The sequence below is a fragment of the Lutra lutra genome, chromosome 9, assembly GCF_902655055.1.
Source record: "Lutra lutra chromosome 9, mLutLut1.2, whole genome shotgun sequence".
Classification (NCBI taxonomy): Eukaryota; Metazoa; Chordata; class Mammalia; order Carnivora; family Mustelidae; genus Lutra; species Lutra lutra.
Genome location: NC_062286.1, coordinates 112,583,792 through 112,607,390, shown reverse-complemented (window position 1 = coordinate 112,607,390; position 23,599 = coordinate 112,583,792). Strand labels below are relative to the sequence as shown.

At 49.4% G+C, this 23,599-nt stretch overlaps 1 long non-coding RNA gene across 1 annotated transcript; it reads left to right on the top strand.

Moving 5' to 3' along the window:
• The first annotated feature begins 6,408 nt into the window (after positions 1–6,408).
• On the top strand, positions 6,409–9,727 carry LOC125109309 (uncharacterized). Its single transcript, XR_007130184.1, has 3 exons — positions 6,409–6,593; positions 8,414–8,731; positions 9,444–9,727. It is a non-coding gene; the product is annotated as an uncharacterized LOC125109309 (long non-coding RNA).
• Positions 9,728–23,599: the final 13,872 nt, after the last annotated feature.

Below are 23,599 nucleotides of genomic sequence, written 5' to 3'. Positions count from 1 at the left end.
GAAGCATTTTCCTTTAGTCATGTTTTCTAGGAGTCTCTGGGTCTCGTGCAGTCTGGAACATTCAGCTACAGATCTTCCAGACACCTCGGTCCCTTTCATGGGTCCATGGTTTGGGCCACCTTCAACAAGCAACTTCACCAGGCGCCTGGGTGGCTCAGTGGGTTAGGCCTTTGCCTTCCGCTCAGGTCATGATCTCAGGGTCGTGGGATCGAGCCCCACATCAGGGTCTCTGCTTAGCAGGAAGCCTGCTTCCCCCCGCCCCCTCTCTGCCTGCCTCTCTGCCTACTTGTGATCTCTCTCTCTCTCTCTGCCAAATACATACATAAAATCTTAAAAAAAGAAAAAAGAAGCAACTTCACCACTCTTCAGTGAAGCTTGGACATGGAATTTGTAGAGAAATGAAATCTGTGCTGTCGGGGCCTCTGGATACTGAGGTCCTGCTACCCTCTGAAGAACACTGAGAAGAAGGGTTTGCTCTCTGCTATTTCCAGAGCTGGCTTCCAGAAGCAACGGGAGCCACTTTCCTCTTTCATTAGTCCCATCTGCTGCACCCCTTCCAGCCTTTGTTTTCTCCCTCGCCACCACACGCTAAATCCGTTGCCATCCCATTGTTTAACTTTTCCACTCCAGAAGCTTCCTGGATAAAGGATGGCTTCTGGGTGCCTAAAAAATTCGGCGTTTGACCATCTCAGTTTGTCTTTATTTGTGTGCCAGACATGGTATTTGTAAACTATTTTTTGAAATAATTTGAGGCCAAGGATAATGTTTCATTCTTCTGAAGAGGATTTGATTTGCCTTTGCAAAAGACCTTGGGAAACTGGCTACCTAAGATCACATTAATTTGAGTCCAAGGCTCTTTACAAAGCAGCCTAGAAATAGTTCTATATTTTAACAATATAGCTGCACAGTTGTCTCCCAAACAAGTATCAGCCTTGACTGCCCCACTACTTAGAAAGGTTAAGTTCTTCTTCCTGTGTCTGTGTAACACCTTGCCCCCAGATTTAGAATTTATTTTATTTTATTTTATTTATTTATTTGACAGACAGAGATCACAAATAGGCAGAGAGGCAGGTTGGGGATGGGGGGAGCAGGCTCCCCGTTGAGCAGAGAGCCCAATGTGAGCCTCGATCCCAGGACCCTGGGATCATGACCTGAGCTGAAGGCAGAGGCTTTAACCCACTGAGCCAGCCAGGTGCCCCCCAAATTTAGAGTTTAAAATAACAATCACCACCATTGATTCTCTCTCAGGGTTTCTGTGAGTTAGGAGTTCAGACGCAGCTCTGCAGAGGGGCTCAAACTCAAGGTCCCTCGAGACTTTGCAGTTCGATGTCAGCCGAGGCTAAAAGCCCCACTTCCAAGAGGATTCACATACAAGGGTCCCCCTACAAAATGACTTGAGTGTCCTCACACAGTGATAGCTGGCTTCCTCAGAGAGACGGATCCAAGAGGTCAAGGCAGAAGCTATAATGCTTTTTGTGACCCAGCTTCAAAATTTGTATGCTGTCACATCCACCATACTCTCTTGGCCACCCAGGTTCAATCACCCTTGGTCACCCTGATTCAGTCTTGGGGCAGGAGGAACTGGCAAGAGCAGGGATACCAGGAGACAGATCACTGTGGGCTGTGGTGGAGAAGACTGCCACACGTGGAGATTAGGACTCACATCTAGGTCCATCCGATGGCAAAGCCCTTGACCTCGCTGTGCTTCTGTCCTCAAGCATTCTCTCTGAATATGGTCCTTCTGTTTTTTTTTTTTTTTTAAAGATTTTATTTATTTATTTGACAGACAGAGATCACAAGTAGGCAGAGAGGCAGGCAGAGAGACAGGAAGGGAAGCAGGCTCCCTGCTGAGCAGAGAGCCCGATGCGGGACTCGATCCCAGGACTCTGAGATCATGACCTGAGCCGAAGGCAGCGGCTTAACCCACTGAGCCACCCAGGCACCCCTGAATATGGTCCTTCTGAAAAGGATATCACCTTAGGCCTGCAAGAGCATGGAGTAGATACTTCGATTCTATTAGGAATGTCGTGAGAGAGGCGGAGAAGCCTGAATCCTTTGGTCTGACCTAAGAGGAGAGAAATGGGAAACACTGAACAAAAGACAGGCCCAGAAAGCAGAGTTGGGTGGGGCAAGTCATCGGCCACCCACGGAATTTGCTTTTGCTGACCCCATCAGCTGTCAGAAAGTCTCTGCAGGTGTATCTCCCAGCACTCTTTTACACCATTAACAATCTTCCTGCAAAGCTTCCAGCTGATGGGCTTGGATTTTCTTCGTGACAGGTTTCTAGAAGACACACTGACTTGTTTCTGTCCCCTCTCCCCAAGTGCCGGAAGTCTGAAGCCTAAAGGGTTAACCTGGGCCTCAGGAAACTCCGCAGTCCGTGTCCCTCCCCCAGGGTCTGCGGAACAGAGTCTCAGTTGGAAACAGGGCAGCAAGCTTGATGTTTTTCTCTTTTTCTTCCAGTTTATTCTATATTGATCCTTAATAAGTGCTGCTTTGGTGGTATCTGTATTTAAACTCTGGAAATTGAAGCCCTGTGGCTTTCGTAGGAAATAACCATTGACTCACTGTGGTGAGATATATAAACATTGTTCTAAGTTCTAATCGCAATGACCACTGGGATCATTTTTCACAGAGTATAATTTTCATTATTTTGAGAGACAGGTCTCAAGTCAGGATCCAGAAAGAAGAGCGCTTTCCTTGGTTTCAGCTTTCATCACGAGGTTTTTCCTCTTCATATTTCCTTCCCCCCATACTCCTTACAACCATACAACCTCCCTTCATTTCTTCCCATTGTTACTGCTAATATTACTAATGAGACCTTGGGACTCATAGCTTGACAAGTAAATAAACACTATTTACCTGCTTCTACTATTATTTCCAAGCAGGTCATTATTTTTACAAAGAGCTCATTTAATGCAAGTCCTAACTCAGTAGAGAAGATAAACACCATCCCATTTTACAGATGAGGAAAACAAAGCCCCATAGATCTGAGTCACTAAAGGACTACATGGATCCAGAGCAGGGGCTGGTCCCTCCCCCACAGCGTGTCACCCTCCCTTAGAATTATCCTGCCCCACCTGGGCCTGGGAAACTCAAGACCCTTTATGAACACGTCTTCAGCTATGGAAAGTTCTGTTACAGGGAAAAACAAACAAACAAACAACCTGCCTTAGGTCAAGTTTCATTTTGAGGTGTTCTGAGGGGCTGGTGGGTTCTGTTCCCTTAAAAATTACTGTAAGTCATGTTTTCTTTTCAGTCCAAAGAATGGATCAAACACAGAATTACATAAAACAATGTAAGAACCAACTATATTAAAAAAAAAAAAAAGAACCAACCAGATTTTGCTACAGATTCTTGAAGTCTGCCCTTCTGCTGTTTAGTCTAAAATAAAAGCCTACAGAAACCATTCCTTCCCTCCCTCCTCATCGTTGTCTCCCTTCCAAGGTTCCCGCACCCTGAGCACCGCCTCCTGCTTTTACGTGTTTCTCTACTGTTACACACAAGAATGAGTCTTTTATCATAGGCCATCATCATCTCTGTGTTTTGGAAGAATTTGCATGAATAGTTTCCTTCTGCATACGCCCATTTGAGGCTCACTTCCGAAGGATGCCCTGGGCGGCTTCTGCTTCTCTGAATGTTTTACATCTCCAGTTGTATATGGGTCAGCTCAGGAAGAATACAGGGAATGTCCAGGACCTTATTGGTTCCTACCAATAACGGGGCTGCAGGCTTGCATGGTGGCCATGACCCTGAGTCCCCAAGAGAGGCAGAAAGCAGGGACTAAACCCTTGTGTGGACTAAACTGCATGCACGCCTACTGCCCAGGGGGGTTGTGGGAGCTGACATCCCCTTACAGGCTGGAACTTGAGCCCGTCCATTCCACAGGCCCAGAGAAGAGAATGATTTTCTTAAGGTCACACTTCTAGAAGTCAGTAAAGCAGGCACCAGACAGCTCGGGGCTCCTGACCCCTTTGCACTAACAGCCTTACCTTTTTTCCAGCCCTGTTCTTTATCGGGCAAACAGGCGATCGTCAATTTGATGATTTTCTTGCCTCTGCTCTCCCAGAGGAAATGCCAGCAAACTATAAACGCCCATGCCTTGAGACGCTGGCCGCCACCTGCATGGGACTCAGGAAATACCCTTCCCCCTCTTCGCGTCTCTGGGAGACAGCAGTAATTTCCAGAGCTTGGGGGCAGTTTGCAATAAAGGGTGGAAGACGGCCTCTGGAGCTTTTAGTCTGAGCGCCTTCTGGCGGCCGACTGGATAGCAACACTCTAATTCCCGATAGGAACTGAGAAGTGCTTGCAGCCTCAGCAGGCCGTTCGAGGCCCCTGGGTTATGAATGCTCTCGGGGGCACGCTCTGTACAGGACACATTCACTTCCTGCTGACTCCCAGCCAACAGCCTCTTGGTGTGTCAGTCGCACTGTGACTGCAGCTGCTGGAACCCCAGAGAAGAACGCATGGCTCTGGCCCCAAAGGAATTTAAGTTTTATTGAGTGAGAGAGGCAGCCGAGCAGCCGGCGGACCAGAGTGGTCTGCAGAACCAGAGTGGCCGGTATGGACCAGCCGGTATGGACCCAGAAGGGCCTGGGGGCTACAGAGAAAGCGGGAAGGACCGTCAGCCACAGAGATCCGGGAGGCCCCTCAGGAGGAGCCAGTGTCTGGGTCCTTAAGGAAAAAAGAACTTCTCATGTGGGAGGGGACAGAGCCTGGCTCCCCTCCCGGTTTCCCCTTCTCCAGGACCTTGCTTTCCTTCCCTTCCTCCTTACTCATCCACTGCCCCAGTTGCTAACCAAATCACCACTAGGCAAAATGTCTGCTTTGCCGAGAGTGGGGCCTCTTCCAATGGACCGACCCTCTGCTCCCTTCCGTGCCTTCCTTGGTACATCACGCCCTCCAGCCTGGGTCCCTGACACCCACGTTGGCCTGTGTGCTTCAGGGGATTAGAAAATAAATCTAAGGCAGCCTGACCGATGAGTCCTGTTGGGGAAGGAGGGGGACGGTGGACAAAAAAGGGCCTGTCCAGAGGTGGGTTCCATTCATCCAAAGTGGTGGGGGTGGCGATGGGGAAGGGGAGCTTGGGAAAAGGCTGAAGCAGAGTGTGTTTGGTAAGGAATACCTCTGTCTCTCCTATGGGATTCATTTGCTTGAATCAGTCCGTTATCGGCAATTGGCCTCTAGTTTCTATGCAAAAGGGAGGCACAAGGTAGCAGAATTGTCTCTGAAGCCAACAGTCTTGAAACTTATCTTGGTCCTAGTCATCCCTAACTGGATCATCTTGGGCAAATCACGTCGCCTCTCGGAGGCTCAGTTTCCTCATCTGTTAAATGGGTACGCCACTTCCTAGGGTGATTGTGAAGATCAGGAGGGTCCTTATTAAATACCTAACACAGAGGCCTCTCCTTTGCAGGAGAAATTTTACTAGTAGATGCTCCCAGATTATTTGAAACGCTTTAAGTATATTTGGATCCATTACTGAAATCCACAATACCCGATTAAAACTAATTGGTAGCTCAACTAGAGCCGAATGCCACAGGGCATTCGTGGGGGAAAATTCACATCCCTCATTTGTAGAATACACAGGCTGCTCTAAGAAAATACCATACATTGAATGGTTTAAACAATAGAAATTTATGTCTCACAGTTCAAGGGCTGGAAAGTCCCCGATCAAGGTCCAGGAGGGTTTGTTTTGTGGTGAGGGATCTCTTCCTGGCTCGCAGAATGCGGACTCTTCACTCTGTCCTCACGTGAGGGACACAGAGGGAGAGAGGAGCTCTCTGTTGTTTCTTCTTCTAAGGGAACTAATTGGGTCAAGAGACCTTCCCCTTCACACTTCACCTAAAATGAACTCCCAAAGGCTCCAGTTCCAAAAACTATCAAACTGGGAGCTGGGGCTATAACACATGAATTTGGGGGGTGGACAATTTATTGTCACCTCTGGCCCAAGCCTCGCTATCCCTTGAGGTATCCCATGCCACCTTGGGCTTCTGGGAACAGGGAAATGGAACTTGACGAATGTTACTCTGATACCTTCCTAATCTTCCTGAGCCTCTCTGGGAGAGGTAGCCCCTAACATCTTTTAGGTCTAAGATGGTCTATCCCAACGCAAGGTGAGCATATTTTCAGGGACACGGACTCATAAACCTCACAACAAGACCTTCTGGAAGTGGCCCTGATCATTGCAGGGTCCCACAGAGGAGATGGGCCCAGATGGGGCCCTGGTCCAGAAAGTCAGCCCCCAGGCATTCCCAACCAGCCTCACCTCTCTCCTGTCCCACTGTCATCCAGCAGGAGCTGGTGACCAGTTGGCCAGCTGGGCCATGCCGCTCAGCCAATCAGCATCGTCCGGCAGTTGGTTCCACGGAGATGGGATCAGTTAAACCGACAGAGCCTCCCTCAGACTCCTCCGTGGGTCAGGACTGTTCGTTGGCCTAGGCTCAGCCGGGAGGGCAGTTACTGGAATGTTCGGGGTCGGTGGGGGGCACCCACAGTCAGTAGGGTTAGGCCACATAGGGACACAGTGTGTAGAGCCGCCCTGGGCCTGGGGAAGCCCTGACACCTGCTGCTTGTGGTGGGCAGAGGAGGAGGTGAGGATGGGGAAGTCGCCATCTGGCCGTGAGAGGGGACAGCGTGCCGCAGGGCTGGGCAGGAGGAGAGCCCTCCGGGCTCAGGCCCACTTCCAGGGGCCGAACTCCCACCCATGACCTGAGGTCAGGCCTCACTGAGAGCACACTGTACATAGACTGGGACCTGGAAGGGGGTGGAAGTGGGAGCTCGGACACAGGGATTAGGGCAGGTCCCAGGATCTGACTTGTAGGGGTGAGAACAGCACCCACCATGCTTGGTGTGGGAGAGGATGGGGTGAACCTTGATTTTACTTCTACCAAATTCATTCCCGTGGGTCCATGGGAGGGTGGCCTGGGAGCCATGGCCTGGATGGGGAGGGACCCCTGTGCTGAGCTCAAGTTCAGCCTGCAGTACCCCACTGTGCTGTCTGCCAGAATGTGCCCTTGGACGGTGGGCTGAGGGGCCTCGGTACCCCGGGCCACGTGCCCGTTCTGACACGATGACAGCCACCTGGGCAGCTGACAAGGTCCCTCTCGGGGCCTCTGGCTCTCTCTGTGTTGATGCAAGGAGCAGGTCCTCCACTGGGGGGTCCCTGCTGAGCCACTGAACCCCCTCTTCCTGGAGGGCTGTCCCTGGGGGAATGGCCCCCATCTCCCCGCTGGTCCGTCGGGGGTCCCAGGGCTGGCGTGGTGCCCAGCAGGACGCTGCCTCTTCCGTGACAGCCCACATCACAGGCCCGTGCAGGTGTCCAGTGAGGCCACGGCTCCGACAGCTTCCCCACAGCTTCCTCCCCGTTCTCCTCCGGCTTCAGCCAGATCCTGTTCCCTTTGGCCTTGGAGCTACCAGAGGAAGATGTGGGCTCAGAAAACACGCTCACTTTGATGGGTTCTTCCAGCTGCCAGAAAACTGACCCAGTGGGGACTGGGGACTGGGGTGGGGAAAGGCCTCCCTCCAGCTCTGGGAACTCCCGTGATCAGAGAGGCCCAATGTGGAACCTCTGGGCTGAACAGGGGTCTGGGGGTGCACTGAGGCTCCTGCGGGTGGGAGGGCGATGAACAGGAGACGCAGGGAGAGGTCTCCGTTCTGGGCCCTCACCCCAGCTGCCAGGTTGATTCGAGGTAAAGACATGGCCTGGACGAGCTCTCCCCGCTCCTGAAGTGGCTCCAAGAGTCCACATAGAAGGGAAGGCTTGGGGAGAGTCCACTTGGGGCCAGACTGCTGGGTTCCAACAGCAGCTCCCGCATGGAGGTGCCCCGTGGCCCTGAGCATATTCTCCACTTCTCTGTGCTTCCATGTCATCCTCGGCAAAGCAGGCGCGGTGAGAGCATCCCTGTGTGGGAAGAAGTCATGAGCCTGCAGTTACTGTCCTGGGCTCCGAGCAGGGACAGGCGCCCAGGAAGCACCCCACACAGGACAGTGGGGGGTGGGAAGAGGTTCAGAGCAGAGGGTCCCGCGGGCAGGGCAGACACCTGCTGGTCATTCGTGACCTGGGAGTCCTCCAGGCCACAGAGAATTGGGGCTCTGTCCCGTGGGCAGGGAGATCCCTTCGAAATGTCTTTGGGCAGAATGGGAGGAGGAAGGGGGCAACGGCACAACCAGGATGGCCGAGGGACCTGTGTGCTGCGGGGTATGGTAGATCCAGCGCCAGGGCCATAAATTTAGGGGGCACACAAAGACAGTTTCCTGGGCTGAGCCCAAGAATCATCTGGGCCCTCAGCTCAGGGGGTGTGTTTGCTAAGCACGCCCCTTCCTCCCCCCCACACAAGTATACGAGCACACAGATAACAGACCCACTGAGACGTGTCCACATTCAGACACAACCCTGCTCTCCTCCCTGCAGCCCAAGAGCAGACTGAGGCCACTGGAGAGGCTGACAGGCTGACAGGTTCCCTGGGGACCAGGATAGGGGACCCACCCCCTCCCCCGACATCCCTGTGCTCCGCATGGGCAAGGACAGACAGACAGCTCCTCGAGGGCTCATGGCTACAAGAGCCAGCCACACCTGCCCCTGCAGCTGGGGCAGAGAGGCTCAGAGGAGGTGAAGGGACTGAAGGACCCGCTCACCAGGCTCCGCCCACTCCCAGCGCCCGGCAGGTCCCCAGCACCTTCCTCCAGGGCCTCCTGCACTGGCAGCTCCTCTGAAGGTCTTCAGTGACAGGTAAGGCCTGAAGCACGGCCCAGGGCTGCTCCACAGGGCAGATGGGCACCCGCTTGGGCTCTAGGGACCGCTTCTCCTGCATCCAGTACCTGGTCTCCCCCCAGTACCTGGTCTCCCCCCACCTCCCTGGCTTTGCCCTAGGATGCCCAGCCCCCCCACTCAGCCTACCTGGGCTCTGGCCCTGCAGTTTCAACAGGCTTAAGCTCACCGGCTTTCCTGTCCCCTAGGGAACCAGACTCATGGCAATTTCCATTAACCCGTTGATGGTGATTGATACACTTGCCAAAACGGACTCGAAGCACACTGGGAGGGAACTGCACACACCCCGGGCAGCAGGGAGTCCTCAGAGCTGGGCCTGTGCTGCTTGCTGACTCTGCCCAGCGGGTGCTTGACTGTGCTGTGGGCAGCGAGTGGTCAGACTCGCAGAGGGACTGTCAGGTGTAGAAATCCCAGAGGCCGGACCCAGGGGACACTGTCCGAGTCCCTGGCGCTGCCCAGTCTGCCTGGGGAGAGGAGGAAATACAGAGCTGGCCCTGAGATCTGCTCCCCACACCCTACCCCTGCCGGCCCTCGCCCCCACCCTGTCCATCTTGGCCTCCCATTTGGAACAGGAAGTGGGGAGCACAGAGCAACACCCAGAGACCCCACAGAGGGGCAGTAGGGAGGATAGAAACGCTCAGGCCTTTCACTGTGTCCTTTTGCCAATCCACAGGTGTGGATCCGGTTTGGATGCGGATGGAGTGGAAGGAGGCGGCCCCATGGGTGGCTCCCGCCCCCCACAAGATGCCCCGCCCCCCTCCTGTGGGCTCAGCTTCAGTTTTCCAGGATAAGGGAGGCCTCAAGGGCACAGATGCCTCCTCCCTGTCCCACGGGGGCAGGACAGGACTTGGCGGCCCCTGGAGAGATCCTGTGCCTTCTGGCTTCCCCTGGAAACGTGTGCCTGGCAGGCCTCCCTTGTGCTGCGCTCCTGGTCTCAGCCCTCCCTTCTGCCAGGAAAGGGCCGGTTCCTGCTGGGCCAGCTGGGGCCACTTCCTAAACTCCCGGGGCCTCGGCCTTCTCCTCCTCCTCCCGCGGGAGACCCTGGGACAGCCTTTGAACAGGGCGGACAGCTGGGAGGTGGGCGTCCAAGGGACCAGGGCTGACCTGATGATGCCCCTCAGATGCCTGGGTTCAAGGCCTGTGGCGCCACCTGCTGGCCGTGTGCTGTGGGCACGTGTAAGAACCTCTTGGTGCCTTTGCTGTCCTCCCAAGGTGGTGGTAATGAGGGAACCGCCTCCGCTGGCGTCTGCGCAGAGACCCAGGGCGCATGTGGGCTTCTGGGCGAGGGTCACCCCTCATTCCGGTTCGCTGCGGGGAGAGCCTCGGAGCAGCATGAGCTTTCTGAGCCCGGCCATCCTTGTCCACGTCAGGCCTCAGTCTGGAGGCTGGGGGGAGCTAAAGGTCAGAGTGTCCTTCAGCAGCCTCCCAGGGAGTCAGGAGTCCTTCCCTCTGCACTCTCCAAGGCTCTTGTACCCTACTTTTGTCATTGACAGAATTGACTCATCAAGTCTTTCATTTGATTGGAACGTTTGTTCACATTTTTTTTAACGTGCTTTGCACACTCACTTTTCTTGTGAGTTTTCTTTCACATTTATTTGTTTTTTTCTGTTCCTTTATTTGTAATGTTGATTAAATCTTGGGTTTCTTTTTAATAACGTTTTCCTCCTTTTTAGGAATTCGTGTTAGGGATGGTCCAAGGTTATGCCCCACCACTCTTGACATTATCTTATTTAAGTTTCTGCATGTAGTTATTGTTCCCCCAATTTAAATAAAATGAAAGATTATGAGAGGTTATATAAAGTGTATATGTACTGTATAGAGGGTCTCAATGAATACCGATACAACCATCTGTCAGCTTCAGGAATGCAATACTACTTTACTTTTTGAAGTCTTCCATGTACTTTTCAATAATCTATCTCCTCCTTCACCCTTAGGGTAAGCACTACCCTGGATTTTATTGATCACTTGCTTTTCTTTTATATATATATATCTATATCTATCTATCTATCTATATATATATATATATAATTTTTTTTTATTAGCGCGTACAAGCAGGGGGAGAGGCCGGCAGAGGGAGAAGCACGCTCCTCACTGAGCAAGGAGCCCAATGTAGGACAAGATCCCAGGACCCTGGGATCATGACCTGAGCCGAAGGCAGATGCTTAACTGACTGAGACACTCAGGCATCCCACTTGTTTTTCTTTACAGTATTTTTTTTACAAGCCCCTGTATGCTCAAAGAATTTATTAAGTAGCTTTACATGTTCTTGAAGAAATATTTTTATACCATGTGTCTTTCTGAGTCCACGACTGTCCAATAGTGTGTAACAATCACAAAATTCAGTAGCACGCAATGACGTGCTATTTCTCAGACGCGCGTCTAGGGGTTCCTTGGGTTTGACTAGGGTAGGCTCAGCTGGTTTGTGTTTCGGATGTAGGCCTGCACCATGTAGTGTCGCGGTCGGTGCGACAAATCGACCAGGAAACGTGAGGGTAAGAGGATGGTGAAAAGAAATTAAGAGACAAAGAGATGGGGGCAGGAGGGACACTGAGGATGATGTCCAACAGTGCCGATTTTATTCCACATCTTACAAGCATTTATAAGGCAGATCACAATAGAAGGAGTAATACATCAGTATCTAGTCAGATGACCACAAGTTCCTATAACAAGTTTACATAAACTACAAGCAAATCTCGTGATGCCAAGTAGTCTTGGCTAAAGCCATTAGCAAGACAACCAACCAGGGAGTGGGTTATGGGAGGTAAAGGCACAACAAGGACCAACTAAGAATTCATGACCCTGACCACATTGTTCCCTTCTGTAGGGAGAGCGTGTGGGAAGTCACGTAGGCGAGCGCACGACACATAGCACAGACCCTTTCTCAGTGTTACTCAACTTTCCCATCCTTAACCCCTTGTGAAGGGGTCCGGACTTTGAAGGAGACACAAGTCAGGACCTGGTTTGATCCGCTACTCCAACCATGCCATAGCTCCAACAATGTAGATCTCCTTCTCCTGGGGCGCTTGCCTGTCCTAGGCATTCTCTTCACATGGCCAAAGAAAGCAAAACCTAAGCAGGCAAGCACGATTTCAGCCTCCACTCGTGTCATACTCCACAACATCCCAGGGGCTGAAGTGAGTCCTATGGCTTAGCTTGAAATCCAGAGGTGATGATTCTTTGCGCACCATGAGGCCTGGGGAGGAGTGTTGATCTGTCCTATCACAGCAGGAAGCCACAACTGTGTTTGTCACTCAGTCTACCAGAATGCACAATATGATTCCGTCTCAGAACTATGTAGTTCTACTTCTCCATTATAACTGCTGGGTAGTACTCTGCTGTAAGGACTATTTCATGTTTCTATGATTCTGTGGACATTTGAGCTTTGCTAATATGACTCTGTTTGGAAAAACGCTTGTACCTGTCTCCAGGGCAAGGGTCTGGAGAATTGCTCAAGATTAAATCACTGTAGAGCAAAATAACCCAAAACTTGGAAATAAAGCAAAAAGATGATCATACAACCTTTAAATAGAATTGTAAGAGCATTTCCATCAAGCTTCCTGAAGATCATCTAACTCAGGAATGTAACTTATTTTTTTTTTTTAAAGATTCTATTTATTTACCTGACAGAGATCACAAGTAGGCAGAGAGGCAGGCAGAGAGAGAGGAGGAAGCAGGCTCCCCGCAGAGCAGAGAGCCCGATGCGGGACTCGATCCCAGGACCCTGAGATCACGACCTGAGCTGAAGGCAGCGGCTCAACCCACTGAGCCACCCAGGCGCCCCAGGAATGTAACTTATTAATGTTTAGTTTCATAATGAAGTTTTATAGATGAGGTGCTTTTTTGAGGCAGGGAGAGAGCACACGAGCAAGGGCGGGGAGTGACAGCGGAAGAAGGAGAGAATCTCAGACCTGGACCCAGGGCTCAGTCTCACAATGCTGAGATCATGACCTCACCCAAGATCAAGGGTCAGACGCTGAACAGATAGATGAACTTTTACAACTCCGTACAGGTAGAGGTGCACTTGTAGAAAACCGGTAAGTTGTGATTTTTGTATTGGTAAAGATGATAAACCCTGAAATTTGCCACTACGTTGTCCTTTGGCACAATAATGTTTTGTATTATGTTCAGCAATTTTTCCTCTGATTGCATAAATCCTAGTTTGTCATCTCCTCATTAAATTAGTTTTATCATTCTGCTGCTGCTTTCGGTAAGGAATTAAATAAAACTTTAAATACCACCTATTTGTAGGAGAATCCTGTTTCTAACAACCTGAGAAGGCCACTTTTCAGTGCCTGTGCCTGACACTGCCACCTCATGTACTCCATTGTGGAGAGAAAATCATTGCTTGTTATTAGGCTCTGGTAAAACATAAAAGGCTACAAAGGTAATGGCAAGTGTCGTGACACCTGCCGTCCCTATCCAGGGGTGAGTCAGAAAGGAGAACACAGTCTGAGTGGCTGTTGCCCAACCAGCCTCCATTACTAGAGAAGATGGTACGTTCTGGAAAGGGAACCAGCATTCATGGCGTGTCACCTCACATGCAAATCGTCCATTCACCCACCAAATATGGCTTCCCAGATGCAGGGTCTGTGCCAGCACGCTGGGCTTTTCGGGGGCTTCAGCACACCAAGGTTCCTGAGGACATCTGACCCTGGCTCACCAATGGGTCAGCTAAGTTACAGGCTGACGGGCTCCACCCCAAAGAAAACTCAAAACTGCACGGAAAAGGACCCTCTGCTCAATGCAGGGAGATGCAGGCAGTGACGCTTGCCCCAGAAACATCCCCCAAATTGCACCCGGTTGCATTTTCGCTGACCTGTAGGCAACTGCCACAAGGAGGCAAAATGGATCAAGGATGTGTCCTCTTCTACGGGGACAAACATTACAGTAGCATAGCACACAAGACCCCAAGACCCCTATTTGTGACCCACGGGGATGCCAAAGAGAAGGGAGCCAGAGGATGGCCGTTGCTGGGGTCCACCAGCCGATGGGACCTGTGCCAGCAGGGAGCAGGTGCCACTGAAGGATGGGCTAGACCCTCTGAAAGAGGAAACTGATCAAGAGAATGAATGGCAGAGGCTCTGCTCCTAGGGGAGCATATGCTAAATCTAGGCACTTTGGTTCTAAATGAAGGAATTTCAAGAAGTGGCACCTCCGATTAAAATAGACTATTGGCCAGGTTAGGAGACCCAGAAGGCCTAGCTTGGCTGTTAAGATTCCCAAACCCTTCTTTCCCTACCACTCATGCATACATTTTGGAAACAGGGTTTCTGGAATCTCAAGAGTAGCAGAGAAGAGGCAAGGGTGGGGGTTTCTCTTGCTGGCTTGCTGTCCTTGCTGCATTTAGGCAGTTATGCATGTGATAATGACCAGGAGTATGAGGTGGGGACACCAAAGGTGGTCCTGCTGTGACCCACATATTAGGTGGTGACGGAGATTTTCTAAAATAGTGCAAAATATATAAGGAAAAAAAAATCTGTTGAGCCACATAAGGGCCAGTCTGAGTGTATGGTGTGAGGAAGACATGAGAGGGCTTGCAAATGTGACGGAGTGACAGCTACCGGGACTGGTCACACTCATCACCTGGCTGTGGAAGGAGAGGGCCAACGCCAGGTTGTGGGGAGACAACCCGTTAGACCCTGTGATGTCAGGTGTGGAGGGGCGAGGCACAATCTCTCGTTGAGCATGGTCTACAGGGCACTTGGCCAATATAACTCAGACTGCCACCGTGACCCTCAGCTGCTGGCCAACACAGACTCATCAGAACCCTCCCATAGCCACTGACTCCAGGAAGAAGAAGCCTCCACCTGAAACAACAGAGTGAGATTAACCTTATGGACATGGATATTATTGTTATACTTTTTTTTTGTACACGTCTCACTGACTACTGATTTTCTAAATGCTACAGCATAAGTAATAATGGACACATCGCAGAGCCCTGGACGTCCTGCCCACTGGTGCGGGGGGTGTGTACTTGCCAACGCCTTGGACTGCATCTGGGTTAAAGTCCTAGTTAAAGGGCTTGGCCCAGATGGAGAATCAGGCTGTGGACCATCTTCCAGATAGGCCTATCACACTGATGGGAGTCATAGCGTGGACGCTCTTGTCCAGTGTTGCCCAAGACCAACAACAGATTGGGTCTAAGCCCCTATCAGTGCAATTACTTACAGCATGAGATGGGATGGCTTAGGCTACTAAGAATTCTTAGCCAGATATATGAAAGGCCAAGGATGTGAACATGTAGAAAAATGGCTCTACATTGGCACTTGGCGGCCTTGTATGTATTCACACAGACCTTGCAGGCAAAGGCTTGAATCACAGGTCCATCTGAGCCTTGGAAGAACACCTTGCGATCTCCCTGGAACACAGGAGGACGGGACATCTGTGAGGGGCTGCTCTGGGCCACTCTCTACTCGCTTCCCTATATCCCTTGAAGGCCACTGTTGCCTCCTGGCATCCCACGAGAGCTGAGGCTTTCCGCCCCGCCCCCCCCCCCAGAGTCACGGAATAGAGAAATGCTTAGAGGCAGTTCACAATCAGCTCCTCGGTGATGGGTTGCTCCTCAGCCTGGGCCACAGCCATCTGGCTCCTTTTATTTCTGTGTCTTGGGTGTGTGTCCAAGGACCACATGGAGGTGGCAGTTCGGGCTTGTCCTCCCTTCATCGTCTACATACATGATAAGCCAGCCAAATCTTAAAAGTGGCTTTTGCATCTTTATGGGCCAAATCACTCACGCCTTGACGTTTTTTGTATATGCTTGCCAAATGAAAGGCCCCACAATGTCCCCTCTCTGCCCAGCAGCAAGACTGAAAACCCGACACCAAACAGCATCACTCAGGGAAGAGTATAGACTAATGCCACCATCCAAGACCTGAACTCCCCAGTTTGGCCTGTATAGGAAGTGGATGAGTTCTGGGGAGAGACTGGTTATCATTAACTCTGCCAGGTAGGGAGTCTCTGATCCCGGGCTCTGAGATAAGAACTTTATTGGAGCAAATGCATGTGGCCTCTGGGACTTGATAGGCAGTTACTGACCAGGCTAATCCCTTTTTCTTCACATCAACTTGCCAGATCCCCTAGCAAGTTTGTTTTTACCCCGCACTGCTAACAGTGTTGCCACAAGGCTGGGCCTATTCAGTTCTCTACCGCGACCCAGCTACAAAGTTCTCAATTTCATTGACATTTCATGAAGCACAACAATGACCCACTATATTGACATTACGCTGATGGGATCTGGTGACCAGGAAGTAGCAAGTACTTCAGATGCCTTTGGTAGGACACAATGAAGACACACAGGCCATGCAAACTCGGGGGTTTGTCACCTGAGTGAAGTTTCTGGGGGTTCGGGAGTCTGTAGCATGCAGAGAGGTCTTCCAAAGCAAAAGACAAGTTTTGCACCTTGCACCATTTGCCATGAATGGAGAGACCCAACTCTTGGTGAGCCTTTTGGGATTCTGAAGCAACCCATTTCACGTATGCATGGGCTTTTTTGGACCCATTGTAGAGACACTGATAAGGCTGCCCGTTTCCATTAGGACTAGAGAATGGGAGGGCTGTGCAGGATATTCGGGCTCTAGAACACTCCGTTCTATCCTTGGTTCTTCAGGCTCCAGCAGACCCAATAAGATATTCGCAATGTGTTTTGGGGGTAAATATCATTGATGTCCGGAGCTTCTCACAAGCCTGACAAGAAGAATGAAAGCTTCATTTCTAAGATCTTTAAGGACATCTATATCCTTTTCTGCAGATAATTCAGCTTCTGGCTTGCAACTGTGATACGGAACCCCTAACTCTAGCACGTCATGGAATCCTGTGGCCTGTGCTCCCCAGCACGAACACACTCACCCAGAAGGATGGGCATGTACAGAAGCATTTGTTCCCAGATGGGAAGGGTGTAGAAGAGATCAAGTTTGAGGAAGTCGGAAAGATACGAGCAGACTAAAAGAACTGGTGGTTGGACTCCTTTGATGCGAACCCCTGTTGCGTTGACCCTCTCCCTCAGTCCATGCCTCTGGCCTCATGACGTGTTCCTTAAGACCTCCTGGCTGAGGAAAACATGTGAATCTGGTTTGCAGCTAGGTTTGCATAGTGAGCTGTACCACACAAGGGGCCTTCTGCAGCACTACGGAATGACCCCAAAGGACAATGGGTTTGCCTGCCTTGCTTGCTACTCCCACCAGCAACACCATCGGCATACTCACAGGATGGCTTCTCTACCCTTATGGCAATCAGTCTGCTGTCGGCATCCGATCAAGGAGCTCATTTCACAACAAAGGACGCTCAGCAGGGGGCTCCTGCCGCACCCCATCACCTGGAAGTGGACTGCCTAACCGAAAGGCAGAACGGCTGAGGTCTTATTGCAGTATCAGTAGGGAGAGAACACCTAGAAGGACAGACTCTGTTTTATCTGCTACTGGCATATGCTTTGAAGCAGAGACCATTGTATGGTATTGTCTTCCCATAGCCAGGATCCGTGGGGCAATGAACGGGTGTGAGTAGAATTGGGTGTGGCTCTTTTGACAATTACACCTAGCAACCCACTTGCAGAATTTTTCATTTTGTCCCACCCACTTAGAGCTCTGATCGTTTAGGGGCTTAGTTCCTAAGGGATTCATATCAAGGGACACAGAAATTATTCTATTAAAAAGGAGAATTCTACTTGAAGAACCTCCTTATTCCCTTGAACCAACAGACAATAAAGGATTACTTTGCTGTCCAGTGTAATTGATCCTGATTCCAAGGACAATATGGTTGCTGCTACCCAAAGGGGGCAAGGAGGGCTGTGATAGAAGCCCAGGGGAATTGTCTGGGGTATCTCCTGCTGCTTCCATGCTCGATTGTAAAGGTTAATGGAACTACTGGAAATAAAAGGCAGAAGTATGATGGAGGATATGGCCCCTTCAGGCATGGAGTTTGGGGGTCACTCCACTAAGACTAATTGAGAATATCTTCAGACACAAAAAGAAAGCTGTATTTTGTCTGGTGGAAATAGAGATGTTGCATTGTTTTATGTAAGTTCTAATATGTTTTGAAGGGTGCATATGGAAACTTCATAGTCAAAAGGTCTTTTCCCCTCCTCCTGGTAGGGGAATGTGCTTTGAAGGGGCAGAGGCTGTTTTAAACTCTCTTAATCCTTCATAGCGAAGTTTGACAAATATGTTCACTGCTTTGACTCACGAGGTATTCCTACCATCCACAAGCAAATGAAGGATTCAGAAATGCAAATTTTCATCCACTGTCTCAGGGCTGTAAGAGTTGGATGGGTGGGAGGAACACGAGACTCAGAGGAGGCAGAGAAAGGGGGCCGAGTCAGAAGGGGCAGAGGCAGCAACCACGGTGTTTTCGGAAGTGGGATGATTTGAGCACCATGATTTGGAGTGTCACTGCACTGAGCAAGGAGAAGAGGTTGAGAAGGGAATGGCTGCTCACCAAGGGAACCATGAGCACCTAAAGGAGCTCTTACCTTTTTCATCTTCAGTATCTGGCACATAGAAAGCCACACACAGAAGACAGCTCAGTGCGTGTATGTTTCGGTAGTGAATGACCGCAGAGGTACAGGAAGGGGACAGAAGGCATCTGACTGGACCTGTGCAGAGCCCTTCTTGCGGATTCCCCCGCAGCGGGCACCCCTGATGGACATTAAGTTTTCCAGGCAGAAGCAGGCCATAAACCTGCCGTCCTGGAGGCCAGCAGAGGAGCATACCGCTGAAAGTCAACGACAGGAAGAATGGTCAATTACAAACCCCAACAGAATGATCATCAAGAAAGAACCATCAATTACAGGGCCCAACGGGAAAAGATGCACACAGAATGTTCTGTAAGAAGCCCCTGCAACTCAGCCAGCGAGAAACGGTCATCACCCTGAACTGCTTTTCTCCAAAAGACTTTCATTCAGAGCACCCCCTCCCAACTTCCTCCTTTTCTGTAAAAAAATTGTTCTCTCCTTTGCTTGTTGAACTTGCCTGTGGTTTTGCCATAGCTTACATGTCCTGAATCACAATTCTCTGCTACACCTGAACAAACCTATTTTTGCTGGTGAAATGACTTTCAAAGATAACAGGGGCCATGCCTGTGTGAAGAGAACGAGGAACGGCTAGGGGGTCTCAGCGCGAGTCTCGCCCAACCCTGAGTGGGAATGCCCTAAACTGTAGTTCAGATGGAGCCCCGTGGGGAGTCTTTGAAACAAAATCAGGCAAAAGCCCGGAGTCTCAGCAGGCAGTGAGTCATTGGAGGGGAGCTGGCCTTGGTGATGGACGTGGAGCCCAGCAGCCAGGCAGTCAATTACAACCCAGTAGCAGGGTCTCAAATGTAGAGACGGGGGACTGCAGAAGGAAGCGTGGCTGAGAGAGCCCAGAGGTTCCTCTGTTCCTCGGTGTGCAAAGCTAGGGCCAGCCGAGGGAACACCCACCAGTGTTCTAGGAAGTCCTACTTCTAGGAAGCACTAGGAGACTTTCTCGCTGGTGGGATTGTCCTAGAAGCTGGGGCAGGCAGGTGGGGCCTGAGCCCCAGGGGCACTGTCATTTATAATAGGAAAGCAGCTCTTTTTTTTTTTCTTTTTAAACTCAAAGGTACACATTCACATAGAACTAGTGAATGAACTGTCAAATCACACTTAAAAGGCCTTATTTCAGGAAATCGCAACCCTGTCTGTCCCTCTTTCCCCATTGACTGCCTCCTCAGAAAGCCTTTTTCTCTTTGAGCTGGGACACAGACATCTTTCCTGCTCCCTCTCACGGGGCGCTGGCGACCTCTTCTGTTCCGTGAGCACTTAGATCTGTGCACCATCGCTGCACTGGTAACTTGTTGCAATAATTTCGTGGCCACAATTTGACACTTAACCCAGTTTTACAGCTCATAGTAGGTTAAATGAGATTGCCAATTTTCTTGGGGATATTCCTTCTGTTAAAACTCTGATAGATCTCAGCCTTTTGGAAAGCTGCAATGGTTGACTGGTTTTACTTTATTGACGAAGTATGAAATTCTTTAGAACACACAAAAAAGGATCAGATGGGAGCAGCATCGCAAGAGAAAAGAGCGTCTCTTGTTGGCTCTGGTGGTGGCCAGACTGATCAACAGCGTGGGCGTGTCTTTGAGTCCCCTCTAAGAGCCCCACCCTACAGAGTTCTCTTTACATCTTATTTTATCATAGCTTACCTATCCTTTATATTGAACTCCTTATTTCAATCACTGTGTGGTTTGTTTCCTGATTGGAATCCAGACTGATACAGTGTTTATTACATGCTTAGCCCTTTTGTAAGCATGTTACATTTTTGTGTCCCTATAATCCCATGATGTGTAGGTGGTTCTGAGGGTCCCATGACAACGGATAATCTGGAAAGTGTGTGATGCTCATTAGACAACCAAGTGGAGATTTCAAGTAGGCAGGTGACTGAATAAATCTAGGCCCAGGAGATTAATCGGGGCTGGAGATAGAAAGCTGAGAGTCGTCTGTGCAGAGACAAGAATCCTAGTTTACTGTCATAGCATTAATCTGATCTTTTAGGTCACTATTAAGCGGCCAAGATGGAAGAAGCCTCCACTTCAGATTCTTGGATGTTTTAAAAAGTATTTTTCTTTCTAAAAATATTTGGGTAAGCTTAATATTACTGTGCAAACTGGAACACGATACCAGCTCTTAGAGAAGAATGGATGGATGGATGGATGGACGGATGTACAGACGGATGGATGGATGGATGTTGGCTGAATGATCAAAATCCAAGTGGGAATGTCCTACATTTTCAACCAGGAAAGGATGAGACTTACTTCTGAAGGATTCTCTTTAGCTCCTTCTTCCCAAAATGCCAGTTCCATTTTCGGCTCAGGCCTATGGGTCAGAGACCCGGTATGGCCATGTGAGTGAGAGGGCACTGTGGACAGAAGGCTAGGTGAGCAGATGGGAGACTGGGAGTCATGATCCTTTTTAATTCCTGGCATCAAGTCTTCTTTGCCACCAGCAAGAACTGTAGGGGTGGCTTATACTCTGCAGGCAGATGAGACTTGCATGGGGTTTGAGCCCAGCTGGAGGGAAGGCTGGATATGGGGGTGCACTGGAGACCCAGAATGGGAGGGAGGGCTGCACCACCTCTGGGGACTGGGAGGTTGCTGAGCGAGGGCAGGACTTGAAGCTCGCTCACCTCTGGAGTGCAGATGATGCCCTGCTGACATGTGTTGGATAGGATAGAATAGAATGAGAAAGAATGGGATGAGACAAGACGGGATAGCCGTGAACTAAGAATCTAAGGAAGAGGACAGGACACAGGAACAGAGAGAGGGCACAGCATGAGATAAGTGGGTTTGGGGATTCAAGGCAGAAAGGACAGGAGTGAACCCAAAACCTCTTCCATCCCACCCACTGCCCCCCAACAATGGCTAGCCCATAGCTATGACTGTGCCTTTATCCCTGAAGATAGTAGCCCTAAGCTCTGACCCGTTTACCTATTTTCACATAGTCCACGAAACTGAATCTCAAACAAACCACAGACTAAGTGGAAGAAGGACCGAGCCCGTAAAGACTGAGAAGATGCTCAAGGATGCAGAATGCAGAGGCTCATGAAATGTGCCCCTCAAAGAGAGAGAGGCATCCTGAGTTGTGAAACCAACCCCCTTCCTTGCAAGATGGGAAATGAGGGACACAGGTCCAGTGGGAGCTTTCCTTGATAGTCTCCCAACAGAGAAGGGAGAGGAGCCCAGTGAGGTTGCAGAGGCAAGCCACATTCACAGGAAGTGGTTTGATGAATGCAAAAGGGACAGCTTATACTTAGAACCAGACCTATAGCTGCCATGGTGCAAGGTGGGTTATTCTTGAACTGGTAGTGGGGAGGTGGGATTTGGGGTCTGGACCCAGTCACCTTGGAAAATGGTTTGATCTTACTGAAATTAAATGTGATCTCTCCTGTGAACCAGCAATTCTCCTCCTAGATATATAAACATGTCCTTCTCAAACTGCTAAAAACAATCCTCATATAAATGGCAAGCATATGCCAAGATTTTCCTCAACTCATTAATAAAGAATGCAGCATAATGCAAAACTAATTCAGAGAGGACATGAGTATTTTTATATAACCTATGGGGAAAATGCTGAGATATAAATTGCTAAGTTAGATATAAACTGACTGTTGCCTCACACCGTGAAACTACTCTAACTTTTGATGCTACCTCCTTTCCTGACTAATTTTAGAATCGACACACCTAACCAGTTTTCTCCGAGTTAACCTTTAACATTAGGGAGTTAGAAAACATTAGCCCCAATCAACTCCAAGAGCCATCAACAAAGTTTCATTCCAGGGGAATCAGGTGACCTTTAAATGGACTTAATAAAATGTTACAACATCTTCTTTTCACCTTATCTCAAAATTTTGGATAACTACACTAAGTAGTTACATAATCCATAGCCATTCTCACATGTCGGCTGTAGGACACATTTGCAAGATTGTCCACAATAGTATTCTCTTCATTAGTAATACCTGGAAATCACTCAAATGTTTATTATGAGAACAATGGAAAAATAGTCTTTATAATAAAATATGACACATCAATAAAAACACACTACAGCTGCATGTTCTACCAGGGAACAACTCCACAATATAATTTTGACACTTGACTTTGGGCTAAGCCATAGGTCTGGCTTTGGCCAATGTGATTAGTGGAGGTGACACAAACTAAAAGCTCAAACGAGCTTGCATGCTTGGTCTTGTTCCCTTGTGCTCCTGTCTTTTGTAGCCCAAAGAGCATGCCTCAGGGAACCAGAAGGTCATACAGTTTGGAAACATGTGGACTAGATCTGGAAGCAGCCTAGACCCAGCGCCCAAGCCCAGCTGAGTTCCACTGCCCCCACGAGGCACACAGCAATGAAATAAATGTTTATTGGGACATCCCACTGAGTTTTGGGGTGATTTGTTTTGTGGTATTGTTGACCAATAGCGACCTAAGACAGATATCCAGACAAAAATCATTTATATACAATGTTCTAGGGCATGCAGTTAATGACTTCTGTAAATATACCAAAAATGTAAAATTATAAAGAAATGCAAGTGACTAATAAAACAAAATTCAGGTTACCTTGGGTGTGAGAGAGGGAGACACAATGTTTGGGGATGCACAGAGGCCATCAGATAATGGTGTTTTATTTCTTAAGCTGAGAGTGGACACATAGTTTATTAGTATTCACTATAGCCTACTATACATATTACAAGACCTCGCATAGATACTATGTTTTTCGTTCTCCTTTGGATGAATGAAAACAACCACACACAAAGCCTCGAGACACAATAAAGTGTATTGGAGTTTGGGACACAGCCCACATGAAACTTTTACAAAAATTGAGTACAAGTAAATTCAACTCATTCACATATGTGTTATCTAAAAAAGATGAGCACAAATTGAATCAAAGATGAGAAAAAGGACAGGAAAATTTCCCCCAAAAATGTTGCCACAGGTAAATGAAAAGTATGACCAAATATTTTCAATCACATTAATAAAGCAGTTTAGGGGCGCCTGGGTGGCTCAGTGGGTTAAGCCGCTGCCTTCGGCTCAGGTCATGATCTCAGGGTCCTGGGATCGAGTCCCGCATCGGGCTCTCTGCTCAGCAGGGAGCCTGCTTCCCTTCCTGTCTCTCTGCCTGCCTCTCTGCCTACTTGTGATCTCTGTCTGTCAAATAAATAAATAAAATCTTTAAAAAAAAATAAAGCAGTTTATAAGGTTAATAAAGCAGTCATCTCTAAAACCAAGAGGCAAATGTAGAGATACAAGAGACTAAAGAAATATCAGGGGTAGAGGAGGAGATGAAGAGAGAGCTGAAGGAGGTTTTTTAAAAATAGAAGGATTCAAATG